At 43.8% G+C, this 17,216-nt stretch overlaps 1 non-coding gene across 1 annotated transcript; it reads right to left on the reverse strand.

The window, feature by feature from the left end:
- Positions 1–9,470: 9,470 nt before the first annotated feature.
- Positions 9,471–9,544, reverse strand: trnat-agu (transfer RNA threonine (anticodon AGU)). The gene has a single exon. It is a non-coding gene; the product is annotated as a tRNA-Thr (tRNA).
- Between the last annotated feature and the right edge of the window lie 7,672 nt (positions 9,545–17,216).

Genomic DNA, 17,216 nt, shown 5'->3' on the forward strand with positions numbered 1-17,216 from the left:
TCAGCACACAAGTGAAAGCAAGCTTTATGTTACATGGATTCTGCCGATATTTCCCTCATTCACCATGAAATGTTGAGCATCACGCCAGCCGTTAATCTCCAGTGAAGGCAATGCTGAGCTTTGAACTCAAGATCGCCTGTTCACTAAACAGGTGCTTTAACCATCTAAGCCACAGCACCAGCATGCAAGCTTAGCGTGCAAGTTTAGAACAGATTTCAATCATTTTGATTCAACATCAGTTTTCCTGACATCTCATACGGGCCTTCCGAGTGCAAATTAAAATATTCATTGGCACTGGTCTTTGGAACTGTAAAATTGCATTTATTACTGGAAATGCTGGATTTGTAGCAGTTCTGCATGGGATAAGTAAACAAACAGGAAATGCTTGGTCGACTTGGGAGTTGAGTGAAAATGACCAGATATCTATTGCGGTTTAATACAGGACAACGTCAGGAGAGAGTTTTAACATGAACTGAAAACGTAGCAAACTTCTTGACAATTCTCCATGGCTGTTGCACTTCAGCAAAGATGATATTGTCACCGTTCTTCCATTTTCCCCGACCCGTTCTGCATTCTTTATTCTTCTTTTTTGTTGTTCATTGGGAAGCAAACGTCTTGAGCCAAAGTAAGAGCCCTGATAGGGACTTGAACGCTGGACCCTCATATTAAAATTCTGAAGCTCTATCGAATGAGCTAGCAAGGCCTAATCTTTGCTGGTTCTCTAAGTTACTTCAAAGTCTCATGAGGGATGTTTTGAATTTCCTTCTTTGGTGATGCAGCCTCTCCAGCTCATTTTACTCGCAGGCACAGCAGCAACCTTCGTTTGGCGTCCTTTCACAAATTCTTCAGCTTGCACCAACTACCCGCTTCTTACCAGTGACTTGTGATGTGACATCAGTTGTTACCCCCGGACCTGCACTGTCACTTCAAGGCTTTGAAGATTACGTTTAATTCGGTGAAATATAAGTGGGAAGCTACAAAGACACAGATTGTATTGTGAGAGAGAGTAAAGGGTGTCATCTGGTGTTTGTTGTGGCAGAGTGTGAATGCAAGTAAGGTTAACCGGTCAAGTTGCAAAGTGTCAAAATCTCAAAGTTTTTGGGTGGAAATAGATTTGTCAGCACCAAATCTTCATGCAAAACGGACCGCTATTTCTCCCGCCCGAATTGTTCTTGCTAATGTACAGCAACAGAAATTGTTCAATATAAAAGCAAATTACTTCGGATGTGAAATCTCAAAGAAAAAGGGGAAAAGATGGAAAATCTCAGCGGTTCTGGCGGCATCTGTGAAGAGAGAACTGAGCAATTTTTTCAACTCAGGGTCACTCGTAGTCAGAGCAATTCAGTTAATCATTCAATCGTTACACTCTGTTGTCGTTGCTATACTTTTAAAATGTGCCTGCAGGTTTTCTTGAGGTAAATCCTATTATGCATTCAAAGGAAAATACCGCGGATGCTGCAAATCTGCAAGAGAAACTAAAAGTGAGAGGGTAAAATCTTTAAAAATCTGAGGATCTCCGTGGTGCCAGACACAGAGTTAAAGTTTCAAATGCGCGTGATCCTGTCAAATCCCAAATTTCTTTACCCGTCAGTCTGGCCTCAATAAAAGTCGAGATGCATTTGCAGGTACAGCATTAGTTATTTTATTTGACTTGCAAGCTTGATTCATCTCAGAGGCAGAAGACACATCCAGTCTCCTACACCCCGGAAAGCGAATGAACAAAGAGACAAAGGGATCTCTGCAAATCAATTCAAATGGTATCAAGTTTCACATACACGATTCCCATAGGTCATCCTATACCCCTCCTGACCTGGTCAGACATTCTGATTGGCTCACTTCCAATCCCTTCCTCTGGCCCCTTTTACCCAGCATCCTTTTCTCCTCCTTTGGTGGACACACCTCCTCCTTGCTTTGCCATGCGGTCTGAAATCATTTGTCTGTGAACTCACCAGAATGAGACTGGCGTATCTCTACATTACAGTAACTAATATCTCTAAAGTAACTATTTTATATCAAATTCATCATTCCCTCCTTTTATCATTCCATGATAACCGAACTATCAAATCCATAGCTATGGTCCCTCATCTAAAAAGATCTGTCACTGCATTTCCAATTCCTGGCGTAGCTGCACCCTCATGGATTTTGACAGCTAAGATTTTAGGGGCGTTGATCTGTTCCAGTGTACCCCACATTCTACCCATCACACATTTAAGGATGGCTGGGCCCACAAAGATGCAGCCGATAGCCACCACTAAATGCATGACCATATTTATCAACCAGTCCTTCCAACCTCCAAACCCCCAGTTTCCCCAAGCGCCAGGATCCTGCATTCCGTCTAGATGATCCCGTATGTGATCCATAAATTTAGTGATGTTAGCGGTCAAGTCCTGAACTCCCATGATACACTTGTCCTGCACTATGGCGCATACCCCACCCTCACGGGCCAGAATATAGTCAAGAGCATACCGGTTCTGCATTGCAAACAACCGTAGCTGAGGCAATTCCTTGGTTATTGCCCCGAGGGCTCCCAAGGTTTCATTTCCCAAGATGGTAAGGCCACAAATAAAATAATTCCTATTGCTGACAGCCAAGGAACCCCCCAGTAGCCCAGTTTATCTAGCTTCGAAACGCCCATTCGGGCCGCCTAGCAATGCGGAAAGCCCTCGTCCCAACAGTGATATGAGAGACATTCCCCCAGCCACAAAGGAGCTGGAGGCAGGCGTTCACTGGATCGCAAGTGGTGTTGTAACAAACGCATTGGCCAGACGCCTGGGTGATATGGCACCTCCTGTCCGTACAGGTGGGGAACAGACATGTTATATTCGTTTCCACCTGTACCAGCAAACAGCCGTATCCTTCACTGCTGAAACAATTCTCGTACGACCGGGAATCCCTATTGGGAGTGAAGTGGCTAGGTATATATGCCCTCCACCGTTGCAGCCTATCATACTGTGAATGGGAATTATCCCGAGGAAGGGATAGGCAAATAGCCGGTGGTACGGAACCCGGATCGTAAGGAAGAGTGACTTGCTCGGGCGGTGGCTCGGAACGTTGACAATGAACCACCGTTTGGGGAGTGCCCCAAAGCGGTGAAACAGAAAATAACCTAGACACAGCTGCGGGGTTCGGGTTGCAGACAACCCGTCCGTGGCCATACAAGCGGTGGTAAATCTGGTAGAAGTGATTCATACTACCCGGGTTTTCCTCAGTTTGGCCTTTAACTAAATTAAGTGTATCTCCCGATAACCTACGTTCTAGCTGTACTTCCCTTCTCACATGCCCCGTCCTCTCTCTCGTCCCTCTCGCTCTCTCACAATCTCTTCCTACGCTCTCCTGACGGTCTGATGTTACCTTTATCGCACCAATCTTAACACATCCAAAATCAAACTTACATGTACTCCAAAAACGAGGCAATGTCCATATAATGTTCCCTTCCCATCGCCGGGACCAGTGCAATTGCTTCATGACTCCTGCATTCCCCTTAACTTTGACGACCTTCCATGAGTCGATACCATGTCTTCGTATATGGGGGCAGCGAAGAACATCACCTTTGCATAGGTGATGTATCGTTGTAGATTGGTTGGGGTTACAAATATAGATAATATTCCCCTTTTCTATGTCCGTCGCCAATAACACTCCAAGCGAGGTGAGGCCAAATATCACACAGATGGTGCGTAGCCACCCCATCATGCTCCACACCTGTAAAATAGCACTGGAGAAGGGAGGCAGGTTAATCTGTCCAAGAAAATGAGGCCCGTTATCAGAACTCAACTGAGCTGGTCTACTGTACCGGGGAATGATTTCCCGCATCAGAACTTTAACCACAGTAGCAGCTTTATTATCGGTAGTCGGATATGCCTCAACCCATCTGCTGAACCCATCCACAATGACCAAAACATATTTGTAACATTGACACCTTATCAACTCAATGTAATCCATTTGGAGCGTCTCAAAGGGACCACTGGGCAATGGGGTTTGCCCCAACCCACAAGGGATACCTTTTCCGGTGTTATATTGCTGACAAATCAAACACCGATTACTGATACTCTGGGCCAACCCCTGCATTTTAGGGTGCCATCAAGTGTCCAGCAACAAATCACTAGTCCCCCGAGTGCCACAATGAGTTGCAAAGTGTACGCATTCGATGACTCATAAAGCCAGTACATCAGACATACAAGTCTGATGTGCTGGCGTGGTCCATAAAGAAGAAACAGAATCATATGTACAACCTAACCGTTTCCACATTTGTTTATCACTCTCAGGAACGTCCTCCTGTAACCTTATGATGTCTTGGATGGTTGGCATTGACTTGTCAGAAGCAGACATATTTATAGTAGATCGTTTAGTCTGACTTAACATTTTAGGCACCATCACTTGCTGAATTTGCGCGGCTGTCCGCGCTGCACGATCTGCTTGTTCATTACCAACGTCAACTGGGGTCTAACCATTTGTGTGGGCAGCGCATTTAATAACTGAAATCTGCGCGGGCATAAGGAGGGCCTGCAGTAAGTCATTAACTAAACCCCGGTGGGATATTTGACCACACATAATCATGTCAGGTTGTTCTGACGAAATGTCACTCAAATCGACCCTTATTGTGGTAGTTTCCTGAATCAAGGCTAAACAGTCGTGGCCAGGTGCGTCTTCATGGACCACTAAGAAAACAGGCTGGATTGATAGTGGTACAGTGTTTAAATGTCAGACGTGGATTGTTCAAAAGGTATATCTCATACCTATTCTGACGAGCTGCGGTAAGATGCTGAGTCTGCAGTTGCCTCAGTAGTGCGATGACCGAGTGGGAGCTATACACCGTAATATCCTGTTGGAGGGTGAGAGCATGTAACGGCTATGCGATGGCATTGATTGAACGTAAATCCTGTACTAATCGGTACTGGTCTGGTTTGGCTGGTTTAGGCACAGCAAGTATGGGGGTGTTACATTCTGATTGGCAAGGGACCAAAATACCCTGTTGCAACAGCTCTTGGGTTAATTTGTCTATAGACGGAGCAGCTTGGGATTTCAGGGGGTATTGCCGAATGGAAGGTAGCTTTACATGATCCTTAATCGGTACCTTTATAGGTGTAACATTTGTCTTTCCCACTTGTGATGGGTATTTCGCCCAGACCTGTGGATTGACATATTCCAAAACATCATGTCCCCAGTGATGCTGCAGTCGAGTGTTAATTGTTTCAGGGACCTCAAAATATTTTATGGCAGTGCCGTCCGGCATGACTTGAAGTGTGTACTCTGTTGGATCCGAATGATCCACTGCCCTCCTTAATATTTGCCCCAGATCCCTGGCATGGTACTGGTCGTGGACCTGACGTGTAATATGAGGGCTTACCGAAGCTGACTGTGGCCATAAATGTGGTGGTATTGTAACAAAATCGGCTGTACCTTCTTTTCCCGTGACTGTGGCTGTACCTTTGACTGGCCATTCGGTCCCAATTAATGGCCGGTATTTGTCCTCCAACTCCCTGTTTTGTCCGGTTCTGTCATAGGCCAGGGTAACGTGATGCAGTGACTGTTCAATGGCTAACGTCCACCACTGGAGGTGATAGAAATATAGCACTGTTGTCTCATCCTCCATGATTGGACCGTTACCCCTTCGTCTCCGTACTCTAGCTGCAGCTGGAAGATACACAGTAAATCTCGGGCCAACAAATTACTGTTCAATCCAGTAGTCACTACAAACTGATGATCTGCAGACTTATTCTCGCAAGTGACTGTCACAGGTTCAGAAATAGGATACTCACACACCTGTCCTTGGAACCCCGACAATTGCTGCGTGTGGTCGGATAATGGTAGTCGAAGTTCTGATTGCACAGAAGACATGGCTGCTCCAGTATCGATTACAAATGAGTGACGTTAATCTCCAATCTGCAGAGAGATAATAGGTTCCCTGTCCGATTGGAGAGTCCTTATGACTAAATTAGCTAGTCAATCCTGTGTTGGGAAAGGGTTTGCGTGGGAGAAGTCAGTGTATCTCGTCTGTCCTCCCCTTGGTGGGTACCCCCTCCTTTGGGTCGGATAATCTCCTTCTGCTGCCTGTCTTTTAAAGGGGCATTCCTGTTGCCAGTGATCTGCACGGCCGCAACTAAAACATGCATTGCTCCCTCTATATCTGCCCCGTCCTCTTCTCCCAGTAGACCAATGGCCCCTCAGAGGGGGCGTCGGTTGTAAAGCTGTTGGTGCATACGGTGGGCCATAAAAAGGAGCTGAGGGTCCCTTTGGGTGGGTTTGATATCCTCCCCCTCGCTGATCCACCCACCCAGAGTCACAATATTGGGGCTCCTGCTGGTAAACTACCATTTCTGCCGCTTGTTGGGGTCGCAGATCATCCTTTTTCATTACATACTCAGTCGTAACCTTTGTAACCGAGCCTCCTTCCTAGCCTACACTCTCCTTCCAATAAAATCTGACTGACCTTGCCATCTGGGAAGGGTCGTTCTCTGTCCAATTCATGTTATTACATTTCACAGCAGTAGCCACAGAAGGTGGTAGGAAATGCATTAACATAGCATAACATTGAGGGGAATTCTGACCATTTTGATATGGCAAGTCGCCTGACTGCCCACGGTAGATTTCATTAAAACGCTCCAGAAATTCCTCTGGCTCTTCAGTCTTCTTAGGTTTTAGGTCTAAGATAGCAGAAATATTTATGGGCTTTTGAAATGTGTTATTCAACGCATTCAGGATCTGTGTCCGTCTATCGTCGTCTAACGCATGGGCTTGCTGAAGTGCGGCGTGGCTAGCATAATTCAGGTGATTGGTATCTTCCTAATCGGCAACTGTCTCCGAGTCCCACCAGGGGGCACTCTAGCTATTTCCTCTGGTTCTTCCAAGACTTCGACGTCCCTCCCTGTCACTAGTGGGAGTTCTTTCTCTTCAAAATCATCTGTTGCAGCTCCCTTTGTTCTCAAAATTTGCAGTTTCCCCTTGGTTTGGAGGGATTTAGGTGGTATGCTTAATTGTTTCTGGTTAGGGCCAAGCCCTTCTCTCGCTGTCCGAGATCTGGTCCTAGAGCTAACTGGGCTTGCGGAACAGAGCTCCTCTTTCTCTACTGATCGTGAAGATGGTAAATCGGGACCCACACTATCAACCAAAAAGGGCTGGAGTTACTGGCATGATTGGAATCTGGGGAGCAGTGACTGGATATAAATTATTATACTCTGGTGGTTCTCGAATTAGTGCAGACAATGCTACAGGTGCAGTCAAAACTTTTACTGACATTTTTAAATTATTGAATTAATCATTTTCTGTCAATTCAAGGCCAGCCATTGAACTACGTAGCTCATTTTTTGTTTGACCGAGCCTTTCCTGTCTCTACTTGCGCGTTTTTTTTTCTTGGCAAAACGATTGAAAAGGTTCTAACAGTGTTCTTTTAAAACTTAAAAATGTTTGAAAATTCAAATTGAATTACTGCAACTTGCAAGCTTATCTCTGATCTCAACTCAGAACTAAATTTACGATTTGCTTAACACAAATTTGTATAACATTTACAACTTAATTAATTCTTTATCTTAACAATTTTTCTTGAAACGAGTTTTGCTTACATTCACAAAAATGTTGGCAAAGTCAACTATCATCTCCAGATTTACACTTTTTAAAATGGTGTCAATGATCTTCTTTAAGTTTCTATTAATTCACAAATAAAATGAGATAAACATTATTTCAAGTAAGTAAAACTTAAGATTCTGGCAATTTCAATCAATTGCTTTCGAAAATAATAACTTTTATCAAAGAGGTGGAGAAACCCACTGGTTTCCTTTAATTAATTAAAAACGTAACTTTGCTGGAGTTCACTGACTCAAAGGAAAGGTATCCGATTACACTATAGGCTGCTGCTGTTATCTCAAGGCCTGAGTGAGAAGCACTGTCTGTCATCTTTAATTTTGGCTGCTGCTGTTAACCCTTTGAGAGACTTCTGCTTCAACCAATATGCAGCATTCCCCACAATCTCAACTAGTCCTCAGAACTGCGCCCTTTGCCACTACAGCCCAAGGGTACAATTTTTTAGCTTAATCAACTATAGATTTAAAACACTCACACATGGAATTGAATCATCTTCAGATTTAAAAACACTTATACTTGACTGAACCTTCACTACTGAAGTCACATCAGCCATAAAAACACTTATACTTGACTGAACCTCCATCTACTGAAGTCACATCAGCCATAAAAACACTTATACTTGACTGAATCTCCATCTACTGAAGTCACATCAGCCATAAAAACACTTATACTTGGAATTGAATCATCTTTTAGATGTCCCATCAACCCAAAACCTAACCCAAGCCGAATCAACAATATGAAATCCCATCAATTAAATTTCTAATCCCCAGACTGACCTTTGATTTCATCGAGACGATTTTTCTGTACCAACCGCGAGTGACCAGACTAATCAGACGATAAGAAGAGGGGAACAATCAATGCGCGGTCATTTTCCAGCTGTACATTGTGGGCCCTTTTTCCCCATCCTCCTGTTCATAATCAGTCAAATTCAGATTTCGCAGTTGGTCAGAACCTTCTTGAGAAATCCCGGGTTTCGGCACTAATTGTCAAATCCCAAATCTCTTTACCCGCTGGTCTGGCCTCAATAAAAGTCGAGATGGATTTGCAGGTACAGCATTAGTTATTTTATTTGGCTTGCAAGCTTGATTCATCTCAGAGGCATAAGACACATCCAGTCTACTACACCCCGGAAAGCGAATGAACAAAGAGACAAAGGGATCTCTGCAAATCAATTCAAATGGTATCAAGTTTCACCTACACGATTCCCATAGGTCATCCTATACCCCTCCTGACCTAGTAAGACATTCTGATTGGCTCACTTCCAATCCCTTCCACTGGCCCCTATTACCCAGCATCATTTTCTCCTCCTTTGGTGAACAATTGTTCAATATAAAAGCAAATTACTGCGGATGTGAAATCTGAAAGAAAAAGGAGAAAAGATGGAAAATCTCAGCGGTTCTAGCAGCATCTGTGAAGAGAGAACTGAGCAATTTTTTCGACTCAGGGTCACTCTTAGGCAGAGCAAATCAGTTAATCATTCAATCGTTACACTCTGTTGTTGTTGCTATACTTTTAAAATGTTCCTCCAGGTTTTCTTGAGGTAAATCCTATTATGCATTCAAAGGAAAATACCGCGGATGCTGCAAATCTGCAAGAGAAACTAAAACTGAGAGGATAAAATCTTTAACAATCTGAGGATATCCGTGGTGCCAGACACAGAGTTAAAGTTTCAAATGCGCGTGATCCTTCTACAAGGCTGAAGCGAGGAGGAAATGCGATGGTGTAGGTGAGCAAAATTGAAGATGCGCGGATAATGGGAGTTAAAACGTTTGAAAAAAGTGCTTTAGCACACAAGGGAAAGCGAGCTTTAAGGCTCGCATAGCAGGGCTTGTGCCAACATTTACTGCATTCACCATGAAATGTTGAGCATCACTCCAGCTGTTAATTTCCATTGAAGGCACTGCTGAGAGTTGAACTCAGGATCTCCTGTTTACTAGACAGGCGCTTTAACCATCTAAGCCACAGCACCAGCATGTAAGCTTAGCGTGCAAGTTTAGAACAGATTTCAATCATTTTGATTCAACATCAGTTTTCCTGACATCTCATAAGGGCCTTCCGAGTGCAAATTAAAATATTCATTGGCACTCGTCTTTGGAACTGTAAAATTGCATTTATTACTGGAAATGATGGATTTGTAGCAGTTCTGCATGGGATAAGTAAAGAAACAGGAAATGATTGGTCGAACTGGGAAGTGAGTGAACATGACCAGAAATCTATTGTGGTATAATGCAGGACAATGTCAGCAGAGAATATGAACATTAACTGAAAATGATGCAAACTTCTTGACAATTCTCCATGGCTGTTGCTCTTTAGCAAAGATGATATTGTCACCGTTCTTCCATTTCCCTGACACGTTCTGCATTCTTTATTCTTCTTTTTGTTGTTCATTGGGAAGCAAACATCTTGAGCCAAAGTAAGAGCCCTGATAGGGCCTTGAACGCTGGACGCTCATAATAAAAGTATGAAGCTCTACCGAATGAGCTACCAAGGCCCAATCTTTGCTGGTTCTCATAATTTACTTCAACGTCTCATGAGGGATGTTTTGAATTTCCTTCTTTTGTGATGCAGCCTCTCCAGCTCATTTTACTCGCAGGCATAGCAGCAGCCTCCGTTTGGCTTCCTTTCACAAATTCTTCAACTTGCACCAACTACTCGCTTCTCACCAGTGACTTGTGATGTGACATCAGTTGTTACCCCCGGACCTGCACTGTCACTTCAAGGCTTTGAAGGTTACGTTTAATTCGGTGAAATATAAGTGGGAAGCTACAAAGACACAGATTGTATTGTGAGAGAGAGTAAACGGTGTCATCTGGCGTTTGTTGTGGCAGAGTGTGAATGCAAGTAAGGTTAACCGGTCAAGTTGCAAAGTGTCAAAATCTCAAAGTTTTTGGGTGGAAATAGGTTTGTCAGCAGCAAATCTTCATGCAAAACGGACCGCTATTTCTCCCGCCCGAATTGTTCTTGCTAACGTACAGCAACAGAAATTGTTCAATATAAAAGCAAATTACTGCGGATGTGAAATCTCAAAGAAAAAGGGGAAAAGATGGAAAATCTCAGCGGTTCTGGCGGCATCTGGGAAGAGAGAACTGAGCAATTTTTTGAAGTCAGGGTCACTCTCAGGCAGAGCAAATCAGTTAATCATTCAATCGTTACACTATGTTGTCGTTGCTATACATTTAAAATGTTCCTCCAGGTTTTCTTGGGTAAATCCTATTCTGGACTCAAAGGAAAATAGCGCGGATGCTGCAAATCCGCCAGAGAAACTAAAAGTGAGAGGATAAAATCTTTAAAATTCTGAGGATATCCGTGGTGCCAGACACAGAGTTAAAGTTTCCAATGCGCGATATCCTTCTACAAGGCTGAAGCGAGGAGGAAATGCGATGGGGTAGGTGAGCAAAATTGAAGATGAGCGGAAAATGTGAGTTTAAAGGTTTGAAAAAATTGCTTCAGCACACAAGGAAAAGCGAGCTTTAAGGTTCGCGTTGCAGGGATTGCGCCAACATTTTCTACATTTACCATGAAATGTTCAGCATCACTCCAGCTGTTAATTTCCATTGAAAACACTGCTGAGATTTGAACTCATGATCTCCTATTTACTAGACAGGCGCTTTAACCATCTAAGCCACAGCACCAGCATGCGAGCTTAGGGTGCAAGTTTAGAACAGATTTCAATCATTTTGATTCAACATCAGTTTTCCTGACATCTCATACGGACCTTCCGAGTGCATATTAAAAAATCCTTTGGAACTGTAAAATTGCATTTATTACTGGAAATGCTGGATTTGTAGCAGTTCTGCATGGGATTAGTAAACAAACAGGAAATGATTGGTCGAACTGGGAAGTGAGTGAACATGACCAGAAATCTATTGTGGTATAATACAGGACAATGTCAGGAGAGAATTTTAACATTAACTGAAAATGATGCAAACTTCTTGACAATTCTCCATGGCTATTGCTCTTTAGCAAAGATGATATTGTCACCGTTCTTCCATTTTCCCTGACCCGTTCTGCATTCTTTATTCTTCTTTTTTGTTGTTCATTGGGAAGCAAACATATTGAGCCAAAGTAAGAGCCCTGATAGGGACTTGAAGGCTGGATCCTCATAATAAAAGTATGAAGCTCTACCGAATGAGCTACCAAGGCCCAATCTTTGCTGGTTCTCATAATTTACTTCAGCGTCTCATGAGGGATGTTTTGAATTTCCTTCTTTGGTGATGCAGCCTCTCCAGCTGATTTTACTCGCAGGCATTGCAGCAGCCTCCGTTTGGCTTCCTTTCTCAAATTCTTCAGCTTGCACCAACTACTCGCTTCTTACCAGTGACTTGTGATGTGACAACAGTTGTTACCCCCGGTCCTGCACTGTCACTTCAAGGCTATGAAGATTACGTTTAATTCGGTGAAATATAAGTGGGAAGTTACAAAGACACAGATTGTACTGTGAGAGAGAGTAAAGGGTGTCATCTGGTGTTTGTTGTGGCAGAGTGTGAATGCAAGTAAGGTTAACCGGTCAAGTTGCAAAGTGTAAAATCTCAAAGTTTTTGGGTGGGAATAGATTTGTCAGCACCAAATCTTCATGCAAAACGGACCGCTATTTCTCCCGCCCGAATTGTTCTTGCTAACGTATAGCAACAGAAATTGTTCAATATAAAAGCAAATTGCTGCGGATGTGAAATCTCAAAGAAAAAGGGGAAAAGATGGAAAATCTCAGCGGTTCTGGCGGCATCTGGGAAGAGAGAACTGAGCAATTTTTTCGACTCAGGGTGACTCTTCGGCAGAGCAAATCAGTTCATCATTCAATCGTTACACTCTGTTGTCGTTGCTATACTTTTAAAATGTTCCTCCAGGTTTTCTTGAGGGAAATCCTATTATGCATTCAAAGGAAAATACCGCGGATGCTGCAAATCTGCAATAGAAATTAAAAGTGAGAGGATAAAATCTTTAAAATTCTGAGGTTATCCATGGTGCCAGATAGAGAGTTAAAGTTTCAAATGCGCGAGATCCTTCTACAAGGCTGAAGCGAGGAGGAAATGCGATGGTGTAGGTGAGCAAAATTGAAGATGAGCGGAAAATGTGAGTTTAAAGGTTTGAAAAAATTGCTTCAGCACGCAAGGAAAAGTGAGCTTTAATGTTTGCGTTGCAGGGATTGTGCCAACATTTTCTGCATTTACCATGAAATGTCAGGCATTACTCCAGCTGTTAACTTCCATTGAAAGCACGACTGAGATTTGAACTGAGAATCTCCTGTTTACTAGACAGGTGCTGTAACCATCTAAGCCACAGCACCAGCATGCAAGCTTAGCGTGCAAGTTTAGAACAGATTTCAATCATTTTGATTCAACATCAGTTTTCCTGACATCTCATACGGGCCTTCCGAGTGCAAATTAAAATATTCATTGGCACTAGTCTTTGAAACTGTAAACTTGCATTTATTACTGGAAATGCTGGATTTGTAGCAGTTCTGCATGGGATTAGTAAACAAACAGGAAATGATTGGTCGAACTGGGAAGTCAGTGAACATGACCAGAAATCTATTGTGGTATAATACAGGACAATGTCAGGAGAGAATTTTAACATTAACTGAAAATGATGCAAACTTCTTGACAATTCTCCATGGCTGTTGCACTTCAGCAAAGATGATATTGTCACCGTTCTTCCATTTTCCCTGACCCGTTCTGCATTCTTTATTCTTCTATTTTGTTGTTCATTGGGAAGCAAACGTCTTGAGCCAAAGTAAGAGCCCTGATAGGGACTTGAACGCTGGACCCTCATAATAAAAGTATGAAGCTCTACCGAATGAGCTACCAAGGCCCAATCTTTGCTGGTTCTCATAATTTACTTCAACGTCTCATGAGGGATGTTTTGAATTTCCTTCTTTGGTGATGCAGCCTCTCCAGCTCATTTTACTCGCAGGCAGAGCAGCAGCCTCCGTTTGGCTTCCTTTCACAAATTCTTCAGCTTGCACCAACTACTCGCTTCTCACCAGTGACTTGTGATGTGACAGCAGTTGTTACCCCTGGACCTGCACTGTCACTTCAAGGCTTTGAAGGTTACGTTTAATTCGGTGAAATATAAGTGGGAAGCTACAAAGACACAGATTGTATTGTGAGAGAGAGTAAACGGTGTCATCTGGCGTTTGTTGTGGCAGAGTGTGAATGCAAGTAAGGTTAACCGGTCAAGTTGCAAAGTGTCAAAATCTCAAAGTTTTTGGGTGGAAATAGATTTGTCAGCACCAAATCTTCATGCAAAACGGACCGCTATTTCTCCCGCCCGAATTGTTCTTGCTAATGTACAGCAACAGAAATTGTTCAACATAAAAGCAAATTACTTTGGATGTGAAATCTCAAAGAAAAAGGGGAAAAGATGGAAAATCTCAGCGGTTCTGGCGGCATCTGTGAAGAGAGAACTGAGCAATTTTTTCAACTCAGGGTCACTCGTAGTCAGAGCAAATCAGTTAATCATTCAATCGTTACACTCTGTTGTCGTTGCTATACTTTTAAAATGTGCCTGCAGGTTTTCTTGAGGTAAATCCTATTATGCATTCAAAGGAAAATACCGCGGATGCTGCAAATCTGCAAGAGAAACTAAAAGTGAGAGGGTAAAATCTTTAAAAATCTGAGGATCTCCGTGGTGCCAGACACAGAGTTAAAGTTTCAAATGCGCGTGATCCTGTCAAATCCCAAATTTCTTTACCCGTCAGTCTGGCCTCAATAAAAGTCGAGATGGATTTGCAGGTACAGCATTAGTTATTTTATTTGACTTGCAAGCTTGATTCATCTCAGAGGCATAAGACACATCCAGTCTCCTACACCCCGGAAAGCGAATGAACAAAGAGACAAAGGGATCTCTGCAAATCAATTCAAATGGTATCAAGTTTCACATAGACGATTCCCATAGGTCATCCTATGCCCCTCCTGACCTAGTCAGACATTCTGATTGGCTCACTTCCAATCCCTTCCTCTGGCCCCTATTACCCAGCATCCTTTTCTCCTCCTTTGGTGGACACACCTCCTCCTTGCTTTGCCATGCGGTCTGAAATCATTTGTCTGTGAACTCACCAGAATGAGACTGGCGTATCTCTACATTACAGTAACTAATATCTCTAAAGTAACTATTTTACATCACATTCGTCATTCCCTCCTTTTATCATTCCATGATAACCGAACTATCAAATCCATAGCTACGGTCCCTCATCTAAAAAGATCTGTCACTGCATTTCCAATTCCTGGCATAGCTGCACCCTCATGGATTTTGACAGCTAAGATTTTAGGGGCGTTGATCTGTTCCAGTGTACCCCACATTCTACCCATCACACATTTAAGGATGGCTGGGCCCACAAAGATGCAGCCGATAGCCACCACTAAATGCATGACCATATTTATCAACCAGTCCTTCCAACCTCCAAATCCCCAGTTACCCCAAGCGCCAGGATCCTGCATTCCGTCTAGGTGATCCCATATGTGATCCATAAATTTAGTGATGTTAGCGGTCAAGTCCTGAACTCCCATGATACACTTGTCCTGCACTATGGCGCATACCCCACCCTCACGGGCCAGAAGATAGTCAAGAGCATACCGGTTCTGCATTGCAAACAACCGTAGCTGAGGCAATTCCTTGGTTATTGCCCCGAGGGCTCCCAAGGTTTCATTTCCCAAGATGGTAAGGCCACAAATAAAATAATTCCCATTGCTGACAGCCAAGGAACCCCCCAGTAGCCCAGTTTATCTAGCTTCGAAACGCCCATTCGGGCCGCCTAGCAATGCGGAAAGCCCTCGTCCCAACAGTGATATGAGAGACATTCCCCCAGCCACAAAGGAGCTGGAGGCCGGCGTTCAATGGAACGCAAGTGGTGTTGTAACAAACGCATTGGCCAGACGCCTGGGTGATATGGCACCTCCTATCCGTACAGGTGGGGAACAGACATGTTATATTCGTTTCCACCTGTACCAGCAAACAGCCGTATCCTTCACTGCTGAAACAATCCTCGTACGACCGGGAATCCCTATTGGGAGTGAAGTGGCTAGGTATATATGCCCTCCACCGTTGCAGCCTATCATACTGTGAATGGGAATTATCCCGAGGAAGGGATAGGCAAATAGCCGGTGGTACGCAACCCGGATCGTAAGGAAGAGTGACTTGCTCGGGCGGTGGCTCGGAACGTTGACAATGAACCACCGTTTGGGGAGTTCCCCAAAGCGGTGAAACAGAAAATAACCTAGACACAGCTGCGGGGTTCGGGTAGCAGACAACCCGTCCATGGCCATACAAGCAGTGGTAAATCTGGTAGAAGTGATTCATACTACCCAGGTTTTCCTCAGTTTGGCCTTTAACTAAATTAAGTGTATCTCCCGATAACCTACGTTCTAGCTGTACTTCCCTTCTCACACGCCCCGTCCTCTCTCTCGTCCCTCTCGCTCTCTCACAATCTCTTCCTACGCTCTCCTGACGGTCTGATGTTACCTTTATCGCACCAATCTTAACACATCCAAAATCAAACTTACATTTACTCCAAAAACGAGGCAATGTCCATATAATGTTCCCTTCCCATCGCCGGGACCAGTGCAATTGCTTCATGACTCCTGCATTCTCCTTAACTTTGACGACCTTCCATGAGTCGATACCATGTCTTCGTATATGGGGGCAGCGAAGAACATCACCTTTGCATAGGTGATGTATCCTTGTAGATTGGTTGGGGTTACAAATATAGATAATATTCCCCTTTTCTATGCCCGTCGCCAATAACACTCCAAGCGAGGTGAGGCCAAATATCACACAGACGGTGCGTAGCCACCCCATCATGCTCCACACCTGTAAAATAGCACTGGAGAAGGGAGGCAGGTTAATCTGTCCAAGAAAATGAGGCCCGTTATCAGAACTCAACTGAGCTGGTCTACTGTACCGGGGAATGATTTCCCGCATCAGAACTTTAACCACAGTAGCAGCTTTATTATCGGTAGTCGGATATGCCTCAACCCATCTGCTGAACCCACCCACAATGACCAAAACATATTTATAACATTGACACCTTTCCAACTCAATGTAATCCATTTGGAGCGTCTCAAAGGGACCACTGGGCAATGGGGTTTGCCCCAACCCACAAGGGATACCTTTTCCGGTGTTATATTGCTGACAAATCAAACACCGATTACTGATACTCTGGGCCAACCCCTGCATTTTAGGGTGCCACCAAGTGTCCAACAACAAATCACTAGTCCCCCGAGCCCCACAATGAGTTGCAAAGTGTACACATTTGATGACTCATAAAGCCAGTATATCAGACATACAAGTCTGATGTGCTGGCGTGGTCCATAAAGAAGAAACAGAATCATATGTACAACCTAACCGTTTCCACATTTGTTTATCACTCTCAGGAGCGTCCTCCTGTAACCTTATGATGTCTTGGATGGTTGGCATTGACTTGTCAGAAGCAGACATATTTATAGTAGATCGTTTAGTCTGACTTAACATCTTAGGCACCATCACTTGCTGAATTTGTGCGGCTGTGCGCGCTGCACGATCTGCTTGTTCATTACCAACGTCAACTGGGGTCTAACCATTTGTGTGGGCAGCGCATTTAATAACTGAAATCTGCGCGGGCATAAGGAGGGCCTGCAGTAAGTCATTAACTAAACCCCGGTGGGATA

This window comes from Scyliorhinus torazame, chromosome 4, assembly GCF_047496885.1.
Source record: "Scyliorhinus torazame isolate Kashiwa2021f chromosome 4, sScyTor2.1, whole genome shotgun sequence".
Taxonomy (NCBI): Eukaryota; Metazoa; Chordata; class Chondrichthyes; order Carcharhiniformes; family Scyliorhinidae; genus Scyliorhinus; species Scyliorhinus torazame.